At 38.3% G+C, this 13,986-nt stretch overlaps 1 protein-coding gene and 1 pseudogene across 1 annotated transcript in view; both read left to right on the plus strand.

Moving 5' to 3' along the window:
- Nucleotides 1-13,986, plus strand: part of HECW1 (HECT, C2 and WW domain containing E3 ubiquitin protein ligase 1) — a 592,628-nt gene that overhangs the window by 186,200 nt on the left and 392,442 nt on the right. The gene's annotated exons all lie outside the window — the stretch shown is intronic.
- On the plus strand, nucleotides 9,683-11,470 carry LOC123811175 (annotated as a pseudogene).

Raw genomic sequence — 13,986 nt, forward strand, 5'->3', positions numbered from 1 at the left:
TATGGGAGTGTCTCCTATAGATTTCAGATCAAGTAAATGAGAGGAAAATGGTTGTGAAAGCAAAATCATTTTACAGACATCTTTTCAGGAATATCTTCCATCATAAGGAGTAAATACTGTCCCAGTTTTACCATACATTGCAAATGAATGAGCTATGTTAATCCCTCTCAAGAGTTGGATGTCTATTTAATCACAGAGAGTGGGTGGATGCAAAGAGCTCTGTGCAAAAATGTAGTTCTTTTCTTTCACTAAACGGACTGTTTGACCCAGATGGAACAACAACTGACATACTGTTTATGATTTTACTTACCCAAAGGTTTTGTAGTAAATTAATAGTTGTTATTAAAAGGTTAAACCTGAGCAATTTTTTTCTCCAACCTTATATGCTTAGATGCAAAGAACTCTTAGAACTCCTAAATCTTTAGATGGACTTGCTGGTGGTGAAGGACAAAACCCAGGTATAGAAGGGCAATAATTTTGAGGAATTCCATAATCCATAAGAAAGATTCTAAATTCAAAGAAAATGCAAAGAAAGACATTCTATCAAAGACTCCTTTTTTTTAACACCTCCCTCAACAATCACTTTCAGAGTATATGTTAGTAAAATTATGACCTATCAATACATAAGAGCACAAAATGGTTGTAAGTACAAAAGGAATACCTGGCCATAAAAGGATTGTTACTTAAAGAAAGTTGTCATTGAAAGAGACTAGAGAGGTAAGTTTTATATATATACTATATAGCATAAATTGTTCTCTATACTATATATTGTGTATTATATATGCATATGTATTTTTAAAAGTTGAGCAGTGAGGGTTGGGAAGGTGGGCTGGATTGGGAGTAAAAGGGAGAAAACTGTACTTGAACAATGATTAAAATAAAATTTTTTAAAAAAGGAAAAAAATTGAGCAGCAATAAGTGCAGTTTTAGACAGTAGGTTAGTTACATTTCCAAGTGATATAGTTAATATATTTTACCTTCAATACACCTTTCCTGGTATATCAAATTTTAAGCAACAAATCCAATTGTTAATCATATGCTGCTCATATCTTGCTCTTACAAAATGTCTAAAAGTCTGGAAACACAGGGAGTGCAGTTTGTGTGTATGCACATGTGCACACATGTGTCCAGAGTGGAGTTCAGCTATTGGCAAAATACATGAAAATGTCCTCTTAACCAGTGAAGAGTAGTAATCTGGAATCATAAAAACATGTCTGTGACAATGGTGGACACATATTTTATAGGGGCTGTGGAAGGGCTGATCTCTGCATGTTCCAGTGGCCCTTACTAAAAGAGGAGCAAGGCCAGTTTACATACTTCATGGTTTCTAGGGATGAAAACTAACCACAGTAGCTTAGGAGAAATATAACTGTTTTTGGTTCTGCAATCAAAAGGATATTTCTCCCAAGGCAAATAATGTGTTGCAAATGAGCTCTGGCTCATAAAATAAATACAGTGAAGAAGATTGTATGATTTCCTATTGTTGCATAACAAATTACCACAAAATTAGAAGCTTAAAACTCACAGTTCTCGAGGTCAGAAAACCAGCATAAAATGACTGGATTCTCTGTTCAGTGCATTGCAAGGGAAATAAATACCTGAAATCAATGTGTCAGCCCGTTCTCATCTGGGAGTTCTAGGGAAAATCCTGCTTTCAAGCCCAATCTTGTTGGCATAATTCGGTTCCTTGTATTTGAAAGACTCAAGTTCCCATTTTTTACAGGCTTTTCAGCTTCTTCAGGTTGCCCCCATGCCTTTCCCCACAGCTCCCTTTGCCTTCAAACCATTAATGGAACAGTCAAATCCTTCTCACTTTGAATCTCTGACTCCATCCCTCCACTTCAACCTCTAGACCAAAATTTAAAGATCTTGTATGATTTTGTTAGGATGATCCATACTTTCCTTTCTCAAAGTCAACTCTACCATATAACATAATCTAATCATTGGAGTAATTCACTGCCCTTGGGACTATGCAGGGCTCGTGTACCACAAGCAGGAAATCTTGGAGTCAGTCTTAGAATTCCGCCTTCCACAAAGGCTTGAAAAGTCCCCTTTTGCCCTCCCATTATTTGGAGGTTGAATATGGAGGAGGAGAGAGAGGAGACAAGTCATCCCAAGTCAGCCAAGAGTTCCTAACTACCTACATTGCATAGATGCCCACTCCTAGGGTTTACTTGTCCTCTGAAGGAGCAGTGGTGCCCTGGCTCAAACAATTTTCTTATCCGTTAGCTGCCAAGTACTTGCCCTAAATCCAGCCTGATTACAAATTATTCTTGTATTATTCTTGCTCCTAACTCCCTGCATGCTTCTCCAATCTTCTTATGGGATTCATCAAAAAATTATGCCCACCTCCACCTCCCTATTTCAGCCCTTTGGCCCCTAATCTCAAACTGTTATCCCTAATCCCAGGTCCATGGGCTCTAAGATCAGCTCAAAGGTGAGGGAGGAGCATTTATCAGCTCTCTAGCCTGGGCCAACTGATGGGTGTAAAAACTAATACAAGTTTATTGCACTGTTGCTTTTAATGTTTCTTTATTTCATTAAGGCCTTATTTTGTTTACAAAATGGATGCAACAGCAGCTTACATGATTTTTTTTGAAAATGACATAGAAAAATATAAAGTTTTATATACAATTAATGTAAAATTAAGAGCACAAAATAGACAGCTATATCAATAAGATGGTCAATATAAGCCTCGTGGTAACCATAAAGCAAAAAGTTACAATAAGTTCACAAAGATGAAGAGAAAGGAATTAAAACATGCCACTATAGAAAATCATTACAAAGGCAATAAGAGAGGGAGAAAGGAAAATGAGAACTACAAAATAGCTAAAAAACAGTTAATAAGACAGTATTAGTAAGTTCTTACCTATCAATAATTACTGTAAAAGAAATGGATTGAATTCTCTAATCAGAAGACATAGAGTGGATAAGTTGTTTTTAAAGTCCCAACTATTTGCTGTCAACAAGAAATTCATTTAGTTTTATGGACACATAGAGGCTGAAAGTGAATGGATGAAAAAAGGTTTTCCATTCAAGTGGAAGCCAAAACAGAGAAGGGGTAGCAATTTTTATATTTGACAAAGTAGACAATCTAAAAACTGTAAAAGACACAAATGAGGTTTGTGGGAGGAACTCCATCCAGCAGAGTTCTCCCAGCTGCCACAGATGAGAAATAAATCATCCTGGCCACAATCATTGTTTCAGTAGGAAAGGGGGTGGTGATTCCCTCTAGTGGGGAATGCCCCAAGCACTTCTCTCAAATGGCTTTTATTAGAAACGGTATGTGTGAGTGTATACAGCATACATGTGTAGCTCATCAATCAATGTCAAAAGGCTATAGTCATACAAAAACAGGTATTATCTATAGATAACAATTGAAGGAACACAGTGATTTGTCACAGGTCATGGTCTGTTAGTCATGCTAACTCCAGAGGGTCTTTAAGACATGTTTCATGCAATAAGGAGTTTACTCCTTATGCCTTGAATTTAAGCATCTGGTTTCTATCAACAGAGCTATACAAAGCAAAGCAGAGAAAGCCTCAAAGGATACAATGTATTTATCAGGCCTCATTTCCAGGGGAATAATCAGTGTTAGAGTTGGGTTATTTCTGCCACCTTTGTTACCTGGTTTTCCTGGGAGACTTACTAGCCCCTTTCAGTGCCTGCTCTCACAGGACTGCAGTCTCTGAAACCACACAGAGAGATACCCAACAGAGGTTATTATATAAAGATAAAGAGGTCTGCTGATCAAGAATAGAACAATCAGAAAGGTGAAAGATGGCTGTGGAGTATGAGGATCTTTCTCAAAACTTTTCCCAGAAAAAAAACAAACAAACAAAATAAAACTAAAGAGGGAAGAGCCACCCAAAGTAAACAACTGAAGACCACCTGAAAAATAGACTTTAACCAAGGGTGGGCAGAAACAAACTAGAGACTGGTAGAAAGGGCAGAGACACAAAAAGAGACAGCCCAGTTCCCATGGGTGGCAGGTTGAGGTGACAGTTGGTGTGGGAGCTTCTCCCTGATAGTTTATTTATTTATTTAAATTATCTTATTGTTGTTCAATTACAGTTGTCTGTATTTTCTCCCAACCCATCCCCCACCCCTTCCCAATCATCTTAAAAAAAATTTTATTGTTGTTCAACTACAGTTGTCTACATTTCCCCCCGCCATTCTCTCCACCCCAGCCATTCCCACTTCCCACCCTTGATCTTATGACCCTTTGGCTTTTTTAAGGAGAACAAGCCCTTCCAAGGGGCAAAAGCAATTACCCCACCCTTTGAAAATGCTGCTCACAACATGCTCTGGAATTCTGCTTGCCCCACCCTGCATCTCTCTTTTTTTTCTTTCACTTCCACAGTTCCACATCTTAAAACCTGCTGAGGAGACAGCAACATATGCAAACTCTGGTTGCTCCTAAAAGTCAGAGACTGACTTTTAGGAACAACCATTCCATACATTTCCCTGGGAGCCAGACAGGTGCTTCCCCCTTATGAGAAAGCCATAGAAACACCCTGCCAGTTTCCAGCAGACCCAAAATCTGTCTCTGGGGCCCTCCACCCCCTCACTGCCATTTGCCTACTAAGAGCTACACCCTGAAGAGTTCAGGAAAATAATCCATAACACACTCAGATGAGTGGCTTGGGGACAGGGGCAAACACCCAAGATCTTCCCTGAAGTGTGAATGGCACCTCTTATGGGAGATCCAGGGGTCCCATCTCCCTGATGCCACCAGTAGCCTTCTCAATAAGAGCTGGATCAGTGACTAGTCTAAAATTGACAGCAGCCCGGCAGGCAGAGACAGGCAGGGGCAGATCCTGTTGTGTCTTGGGACATTTGCTGACACACACATGGTCCCAGTGCTGATAACAGCCAGATTTGCAACACAGCTTGGGCCATCCTGTGTGCAGCTAAGTACAGAAGAAACAACTACAAACTGTATATTTCTTGTGGCTTCAAACAAGCTACTGAATGGTAGATGTGGGTAGCACTTGGTATTGGCTTACACCAGCCTCAGACATCATCAGAGCCTTTTTTAAGGAAGAACCAAACAAGTATGCACTAAATTCTACTGGTAATCACACATTGTATCTCTATTTTTTTCTTTCATACCTCTTATATTACTCTTACCTTTCATTACCTCAGTTTCCTTCTTCTTTCCATTTCTGATTTGTTATTCTTTCTCTTTTATTATCTCTTTTTTCCATTTTCCTCTTTCTAGTCATTACTTGTATTAATTATCTTCCTTTTCTCCTTTCATAATCACTTTTCTTTCATTTGGTCTTATTCTTTTTTATCCCTTTCTATACTATTTATCTTTCTACTTTTATTATTTTTTGCTCTTTTTGTCAATGATTTTGCTGTTGTGTGGGGAAGAGGATCTGGAATTAGTGCAAATGGGATTTATCCCAAGGATCCAAGCAACAATGGTACAATATTCACAAATCAATAAACATGATATATCACATGAATGGAATAAAAGATAAAAATCACATGATCATATCAATAGATGCTGAAATAGCATTCATTAAAATCTAGCACTTATTTATGACACAAACACTTAGCAAAGTGGGAATAGACTGATCATACCTCTACATAATAAAGGTCATATATTAAAAACCTACAGCCAACATCATATTCAATATGCCAAAAGTAAGAATGTTTCCCCTAAGAGCAACCATGCCCACTTTCACTACTCCTATTCAACATAGTACTAGAAGTCCTAGCCACAGTGATCAGACAAAAAATATAAATAAAAGGCATCCTAGTTGGAAAGGAAGAAGTGAAGCTGTCATTCTTCACAGATGACATGATATAGTACATAGAATATTCTATAGGCTCCACCAAAAAAGGTAGATTTTTACTTGACCTAATAAATGAATTCAGCAAATTAGCAAGATACAGAATCAATATTTGGAAACTATTGGCATTTTTATACACCAGTAATGAAATATCAGAAAGAGAAACTAAGAAAACAATCTCATTTACTATTTCAATAACAACAAAAGTAACTAGAAATAAATTTGACCAAAGAGACAAAAGATCTGTACTCAGAAAACTGTAAGACATTGAAGAAAGAAATTGAAAAAGATACAAATAAGTGGGAGCATATGCCATATTCATGAATTGGAAAAATTAACATCATCAAAACAGCTGTAGTACCCAGAGCAATCTACATAGTCAACACAATTCCTATTAAAACATCAGTAGCATATTTCACAAATCTAAAACAAACATTCAAAAAATCAACCTTTGCTAATGTGGCTCAGTGAATGGCGTGCTGACTTGTGAACCACAGGGTCACCAGTTTGAATTCCCAATCAGGGCACTTGCCTGGGTTGTGGCAGGTGCAGGAGAGGCAACCACACATTGATGTTTCTCTTCCTTTCTTTCTCCTTCCCTTTCTCTCTCTCTAAAAATAAATAAATAATTATTTTAAAAAATCATATAGAATCAGAAAATACCCCAAATAGTCTCAGAAATCTTGAGAAAGAAGAACAAAGTTAGAATGATCACAATACCTGTTATCAAACTATATAACATGGCCACTGTAATAAAAACAGTCTGGTACTAGCATAAAAACAGACAGATAAATCAATGGAACAGAATAGAGAGCACAAAAATTAACCCACATCACTATGATCAATTAATATTTTACAAAGGAGGCAACAGCATATAATGGAGTAAAGATAGCCTCTTTAATAATTGGTATTGGGAGAAGTGGACTACTATATCCAAAAAAAAAAAAATGAAACTAGGCCACTATCTCATTCCATTCACCAGAATTAACACAAGGTGGATGAAAGACTTAAATATAAGTTGTGACACCATAAAAATCCTAGAGTAAAACATAAGCAGTAAAATTTCAGATATCTTGCATAGCAATATTTTTACTGATATATTTCCTAGGACAAAGGATGTAAAGAAAAAAATAAGTGGGGTTACATCAAATTAAAAACCTTCTGCACAACTAAAGAAATCATCACTGAAATGAAAAGGTAACTGGCTCTGTGGGAGAACATACTTGCAAATGATATATTAGACAAGGGTTTAATCTCCAAAATATATAAAGAACTTAAATGACTTAACACCAGAAAGAGACAATCCAAGTTAAAAATGGGCCAAGGACCTGTACAGACACTTCTCTAATGAGGATATACAGATGGCCTAGAGAGATATGAAAAAAAATGCTCAACATCACTAGCCATTAGAGATGTGAAAATTAAAACCACAATGAGATATCGCCTTAACCTTCCAAAAGAGCTATTATTAATACATCAAAAAACAACAAATGTTGATGAGGGTATGGAGAGAAAAGGGAACCCTAGTTGGTGGGAATGTAGACTGGTGAACCTGCTATGGAAACAGTATGGAATTTCCTCAAAAAAATAAAAAATAAAACTGCCTTTTGACCCAGTGATTTTACTGCTGGTAATATATCCTAAGAATTCTAAAACACCAATTTAAAAGAATATATGCAACTCTATGTTCATAACAGCACTATTTACAATAGCCAAGATTTGGACACAGCCTAAGTGCCTATGAGAAGATGAATGGATTTTTAAAAACTGGTACATTTGTACAATGGAATACTATGCAACAGTAAACAAACAAACAAAAAAAGGAATTCTTACCTTTTATGACAGCATGGATGGAACGTGAGACTATTTTCCTAAGTAAAACAAACCAGCTGGTAAAAGAGAAATACTAAATGATCTCATTTATAAGTGAAATCTAATAAACAAAATAAACAAGCAAAATAGAACCAGAGGCATAGAAACAAAGAATAGACTGACAGCTTTAAGAGGGAAGTGGGAGTTGGGGACAGGTTGAAAGAAGGTGAGGGGATTAACCAAAGAACATATATGAATGACCCATTGACATGGACAATAGCGTGAGGATTGACTGTGGGAGCTGGGAGAGGGCTAGATTGAGGGAAAAAATGGGGGAAATTGTGACAACTGTAATAGTATAAACAATACAGTATTTAAATTTATAACAAAATAAAATAAAATGACAAGAAAGAAAGTTAAAAGGAGATATTTGTTAGAGTAAGATATAAAGAAATATGAGAAAGTGGAAGAGTTATAACAGAAATGATTGATTCTTTCTGTATTTATATATTTATTGTTCAAGTGAAAGTACGCATTATAGTACTTATTGAAGGAAATATAGTAGAATATAATAATTAAGTACTGAATTCCTGGTACTTTTCACCTTCCAGTCATTTCTGTTTTTCACAAATTATTTCCTTTATAGTTGTTCAATTGTTGCTGTCTCCTCTCTCTCCATCTCCCTCTCTTTCCTTCTCCTCTTATTATGGAACCATGCCAATGCTGCTCTGAACAGCTGTGGGGTTTGATATCCCACCACAAAGCACTGTGACTCCCAATGCAAGAGTTTGGTGTAAAAGGGAAGGAGTTGTTTATTTAAAGGTTATACAGGTTTAGAATAATGGCAGATTTCTGCCATTAAGTCCCACTCCCTTTAAAAAAAAAAAAAAGCACACAATCCTGCCTTTCTCTGCTCAGCCAGGGCAGTTTCAGAATACACCACTCAGGGGTACCATCTTTCATAAAAGCAGAAGTCTGAAGCTCAGCATTCCTGGTTACAGTTCAGCTATAAGCATCTCTCAGGTATCTGTGACCAGGTAGGTCCCCTGCAGCTCTGCAAGCTCTGCCAGCTGTGCCACAATCTTCTCCAGGCAGAATTCCTGACCTCGTGGCAAATTCAGTGACTTCATAGCTCTTCTCCCCCTGGCCTTCACCTTGCCCTAATTTAAATGTTTTGTTTGGAACTTCCTATGTGATCTCATATTCATCCTTCCCATGGTGCATTAGCACCTGCCATCTTTGTCAGTTCCCCAGAATCTTTTACTTTTTTTTTGGATGCCATCTTTAGTCCAGGCAAGAGTCCCCAGTGACACAAGTGCATCCAGGGTGGGCATCTGCCCCTGCCTGTCATGCAGGCACTGTTTGAGCTCCCCCACTGGCTATATCATCAGTCACTGTAGTTCTGAGTCATGTACTCAATTGACCCTGGGCAGCAGCCCTCCTACCGTTCAGGAAGGCATGGCTATTAACTTTTCTTTGTTATGCAATGTATCTTAAATGCTGTATCTTCTTCTTTTTTTTTAAGATTTTATTTATTTATTTTTAGAGAGGGAAGGGAGGGAGATAGAGAGAGAGGGAGAGAAACGTCAATGTGCGGTTGCTGGGGGTTATGGCCTGCAACCCATGCATGTACCCTGGCTGGGAATCGAACCTGGGACACTTTGGTTCCCAGCCCACGCTCAATCCGCTGAGCTATGCCAGCCAGGGCTTAAATGCTGTATCTTCTGCTCTGCAGGCACCACTCCCCACCCCAATGCCTCCTGAAGATAGGATTGTGGGGATGTTCCCCTATTATCAGGGTAGCCATACTCTGTACCCCTTTATATTCTCTCTTCCCCTTCTTCCCTTGCTCTCTCCCTTCCTCTTAAAAAATCTCTACAAGAAAAAAAATAGATAAATGATGGGCCCTGCAATCAGGCATTGGAGGCCTGCCCATTGCCTTGGAGATAAGGTCCTTCTTCTCTGGTTGCTGCCACCCTGTGACACCAGCCTGTCCCCAATGAGCAGCTGCACAGTGGCTAGCAGCAGGGAAGACCTACAGCTTGTGCCTCAGCTCGGTACAGGTTATGGAAGTACCTACATCCCAGCTGCTTCTGCACCTGCTGCTCTGGGCCTCAGCCCTGACTCCAGACAGTGCCTATCCTGATGCACTCATGTTGGTAAATGTGGATAGGAAGTACACAGTGGACCTGAGCTGCCACCTGGCTAAGGTGATGGTCAAGGTGGTCCTGGCACACTCCGGAGGCAGCTCCACATTCCATGCCACCTCCTTGCTCTTGGTCTTGGAGCTGGAGCTTGAGGCCTGGCTGGCACACTTCCTTGTGCATGTGAAGGGAAAAGATGAGGAGGAGAACAATCTGGAAGTATGAGAAAGCAAAATTAAGGGTAAAAGTTGGAGATTCTACCCTGTTAAGCTGCTAGTTGCTCTCAGTCATGGTACCAAAATTTCAGTCACTTTGGAAACAGTCTATACACATGTGTTTCAGCCATATCCAACCCAGATCACTCAATTAGAGAAACAGTTTGCTGTGTTTGAGGGCAATGATTATTTCTGTTCTTCCTAGCCAACAAAGACACAAACTACCTGTGAAATTTGCCTCTTGAAATGAGAACTACAGGAAGTTGGGGAACCCCACATGATCCTAGAATCTCTTGGATTATGGACTTTTCAGAGATGACCCTGCCTATAGTCAGGATACTTTTAAAGTACATTATGAAAACAGCACTTTCCTTACTATCATCACCATGACCAAGTCATCAAGGTCTCTTACTGGGATAATATTATGGAAGAAAATGTGGACTTGAAGCACACAGGGGCTGTGCTTAAGAGGCCTTTTTCATGCTGCCATTTCCAGAGACAGTCAGAGAGTAGTATATCCTCTATCCATTCTTTTAAGACCATCCTCCCTACTACTGTTCAGGATATTTATTAACAGGATAAGATTGACAATATTTCTACCAGCCACCTCTTACTTTGGATGACCCCATAGAGATGGAAGTTTGGCCTCGTTTTCTTCTTTTAGGAGGATGGAAGACCCATTACATCATTGGCTACAACCTCCCAGGTTGGGTGACCAGTATGCACTGAAGATGAGGTTTGTTGACTATGTATTTGATTAATAAGTGATAGATTCTCTGATTATAAAGATCATCTTGCTCAAATGTGCCAGAGTCATCCAAGTAGACAGTCCCTGTGAAATTACCCATGACCCAGATGAGCTGTACTATACCTACCTGGATATATTTAGCTGCTCTTTGATTGTTGCCTACAAAAAATATCTGGTAGATCAGCACATTCAGGACATCATGGTACACTTTATGTCCAACAAGATGCTCATGCTGCAAGAACCCCTGATGGTAGTGGCTGCTTTCTATATCATGTTCTTCATGGTCATCATCTATGTCAGGCTGGACTTTTCTATCACAAACGATCTGGCTGTGGAAGCTAGGATGAAGGTGACCTGCATTTAAGAGCAGGTCTTCACCCTCAATAAGAGAATAGGTCTCTATCATCACTTTAATGAGACTGCTGAGAGGTATAAGTTGTCATGGGATATGTCCAACCTCAACAGTGCCAAGAAGAGCCTGGAGACAGAACACAAGGCCTTGGCCAGTGAGACAGTGCTGCTTCAGTCCAGACTGAAAACAGAGGGCTCTGATCTGTGTGATAAAGTGAGCAAAATGCAGATCCTAGACGCACAGGTCAAGGAACTGGTGCTGAAGTAATCGGTGAAGGCTGAGCAGCTTGTAGCTGGCATGTCAAGAAAGACACATGCATCAAGAATGAGAAGCTTATCTTAGGAATGTAACAAGATCTGGTCACCAAGATCAACCACATCCTGTATGCTCTGTAGCTGCTGCCATTTGTCTTCATGATGGGCTCAGGGTACTGTACTTATGGGTGGCAGGTATGCGTGTGAGTGGAGATAAACATTAAGGCCAGTGAATGCTGGCATCTGTATTTCTCAAAAGGCCTTCAAGGAAGAGAAGCCAGGCAATAGACAACATAAGGAACTTAGTTTTTGTCCCCAAACAACTGTTCCTTAAAAAAAAACTTAAATTCCATTTAAAAAATAATTGTTCGGTTGTTGAAAATATCTACTTGTACTGGTTTAACACCTGTTTTTATGGAATTTATGACAGAAATTATAATAAAATATATCCATTACAAAAAAGAAGATAGAGCAAAATGCTTCTAACATAAGACAACCTACATGTATTAACAATACTCACATATCTAAAGGAGAGATAAACCTTAGTATAGTAATAGTACAAAATTACAATGCCCTAATTAGCAATTCATAGGTCATACAGACAGCAAAACAAGAAAGCTTTGAGCTCAAAACATAATTTAAACCAAATAAAATTAAAAGATATATAAAACATTCCATCCAACAGCAGCAAAATACACTTTATTCTCAAGCACATATGAAACAGCTTCAGGATAGATCATATAATGTATTACAAAATAAAACCTTAGAAAATTTTAAAAGATTAAAATTATACCAAATATTTCTTCCAAACATACTATTATGAAACTAGAAATCAGTAACAATAGAAAATATGGGATATTTACTAATACATTTTAACAATGTTAGTACTTCCAATCCATAAGCATGGAACGTTTTTCCATTTTCTGACCAAACAGCAGGTTGAAGAAGAGAAAAAATATTTATTGCTCTTTAGTTACAGTTGTCCCACCTTTTTGCTATTGCTATTCCCTGCTCCATCTCCTACCAATCCCACAGTCAATTCCCCCCACCATTGTCCATGCACATGAGTCCTCTATTAATGACCCATGGCTTAACCATTCCCCTTCTTTCCTCCTTCCCCGCTTCCCTCTAGTCACTGTCACTTTGTTCTTTATTTTCAAGTCCCTGGTTCTATTTTGCTCATTTGGTTGTTTTCTTCATTAGAGTCCACTTATAGGTGAAATAATACAGTATTTGTCTTTCAGTCTGGCTTATTTCACTTAGCATAATGCTCTCAAGTTCCATCCGTGTTGTCATAAAGGGTAGGAGTTCCTTCTTTGTCCTTCTGTGTAGTATTCCATTGCATAAATGTACCAGTTTTTTTATCCACTCACTTACTGCTGGGCACTTAAGCTGCTTCCAGCAATTGGCTATGATAAATAACACTGCTATGAAAACTGAGGTGCATAGGTTATTTTGAATGGGTGATTCAGGATTCTTAGGGTATATTGCCAGCAGTGGGATGGCTAGATCAAAAGGCAGTTCCATCATTTGTTTTTTGAGGAAATTCCATACTGTTTTCTACAGTGGCTGTGGCACTCTGCATTTCTACTACAGTGTACTAGGGTTCTCTTTTCTCCACAACCAAGAGCTACCATCAACACTTTTTGTTTGTTGATGTATTAATGAATGATGTATCATTTGGACTAGTGTGAAGTAGGATCTCATGGTGATTTTAATTTGCATCTCTCTAATGGCTACTGATGTTGAGCATTTTTTTTTCATGTGCCCTCTGATCGTCTATGGGCCCTCTGATGTCTTCCTTGGAGAATTGTCTGTTAAGGTCCTTTGCCCATTTTTAATTGGATTGCTTGCCTTCTTGGTGTGGATTCATGTGATTCTTTATATATTTTGGAGATCAAACCCTTCTCTGAAGTATCGGGGCAAATAGGTTTTGCCATATGGTTGGTTCCCTTTCCATTTTGCTGATGTTTTCTTTAGCCATGCAGAAGCTTTTTAGTTTGATGTAGCCCCATTTATTTATTCTCTCCTTTATATTCCTTGGGCTACAGGCTGTATTGGTGAAAATATTGCTGCATGGGTTATGTGAACTTTTCCTGCCTATGTTATACTCCAGGACTTTTATGGCATTGTGACTTATATTAAAGTCTTTTATCTATCTTGAGTTTATTTTTGTTTGTGCTGTAAGTTGGGGATTGAGTTTCATTTTTTCTTGTTTGCATGTACTTGTCCAGGCCTCTCAATACCATTTGTTGAAGAGGCCAATTTTTTCTCCATTTTCAGTCCCCACCCCATTTGTAAAATATTAACTGACCATATTGACATGGTTTTATTTCTGGGATCTCTATTCTGTTCTTATGCTACTACCAAACTGTTTTGATTACAATGTCCTTGTAATATAGTTTGATATAAATTATTGTGATTCCTCCTATTTTATACTTCTTTCTCAAAATTGCTGAGGCTTTTGAGGTTTTTATGTTTCCACTTACATTTTTTAAATATTTGTTGTATGTCTGTAAAATATATCACTGGTATTTCAATAGGGATTATGTTGAACCTATAAATTGCATGGATAGTACAGACATTTAAATGGTATTAATTGTTCCAGTCCATGAACATGGTATATGCTTCTATTTATTTGTCTTTCTTAATTTATT

This window comes from Phyllostomus hastatus, unplaced genomic scaffold, assembly GCF_019186645.2.
Source record: "Phyllostomus hastatus isolate PE091 unplaced genomic scaffold, TTU_PhHast_1.1 phas_scaffold_78, whole genome shotgun sequence".
Taxonomy (NCBI): Eukaryota; Metazoa; Chordata; class Mammalia; order Chiroptera; family Phyllostomidae; genus Phyllostomus; species Phyllostomus hastatus.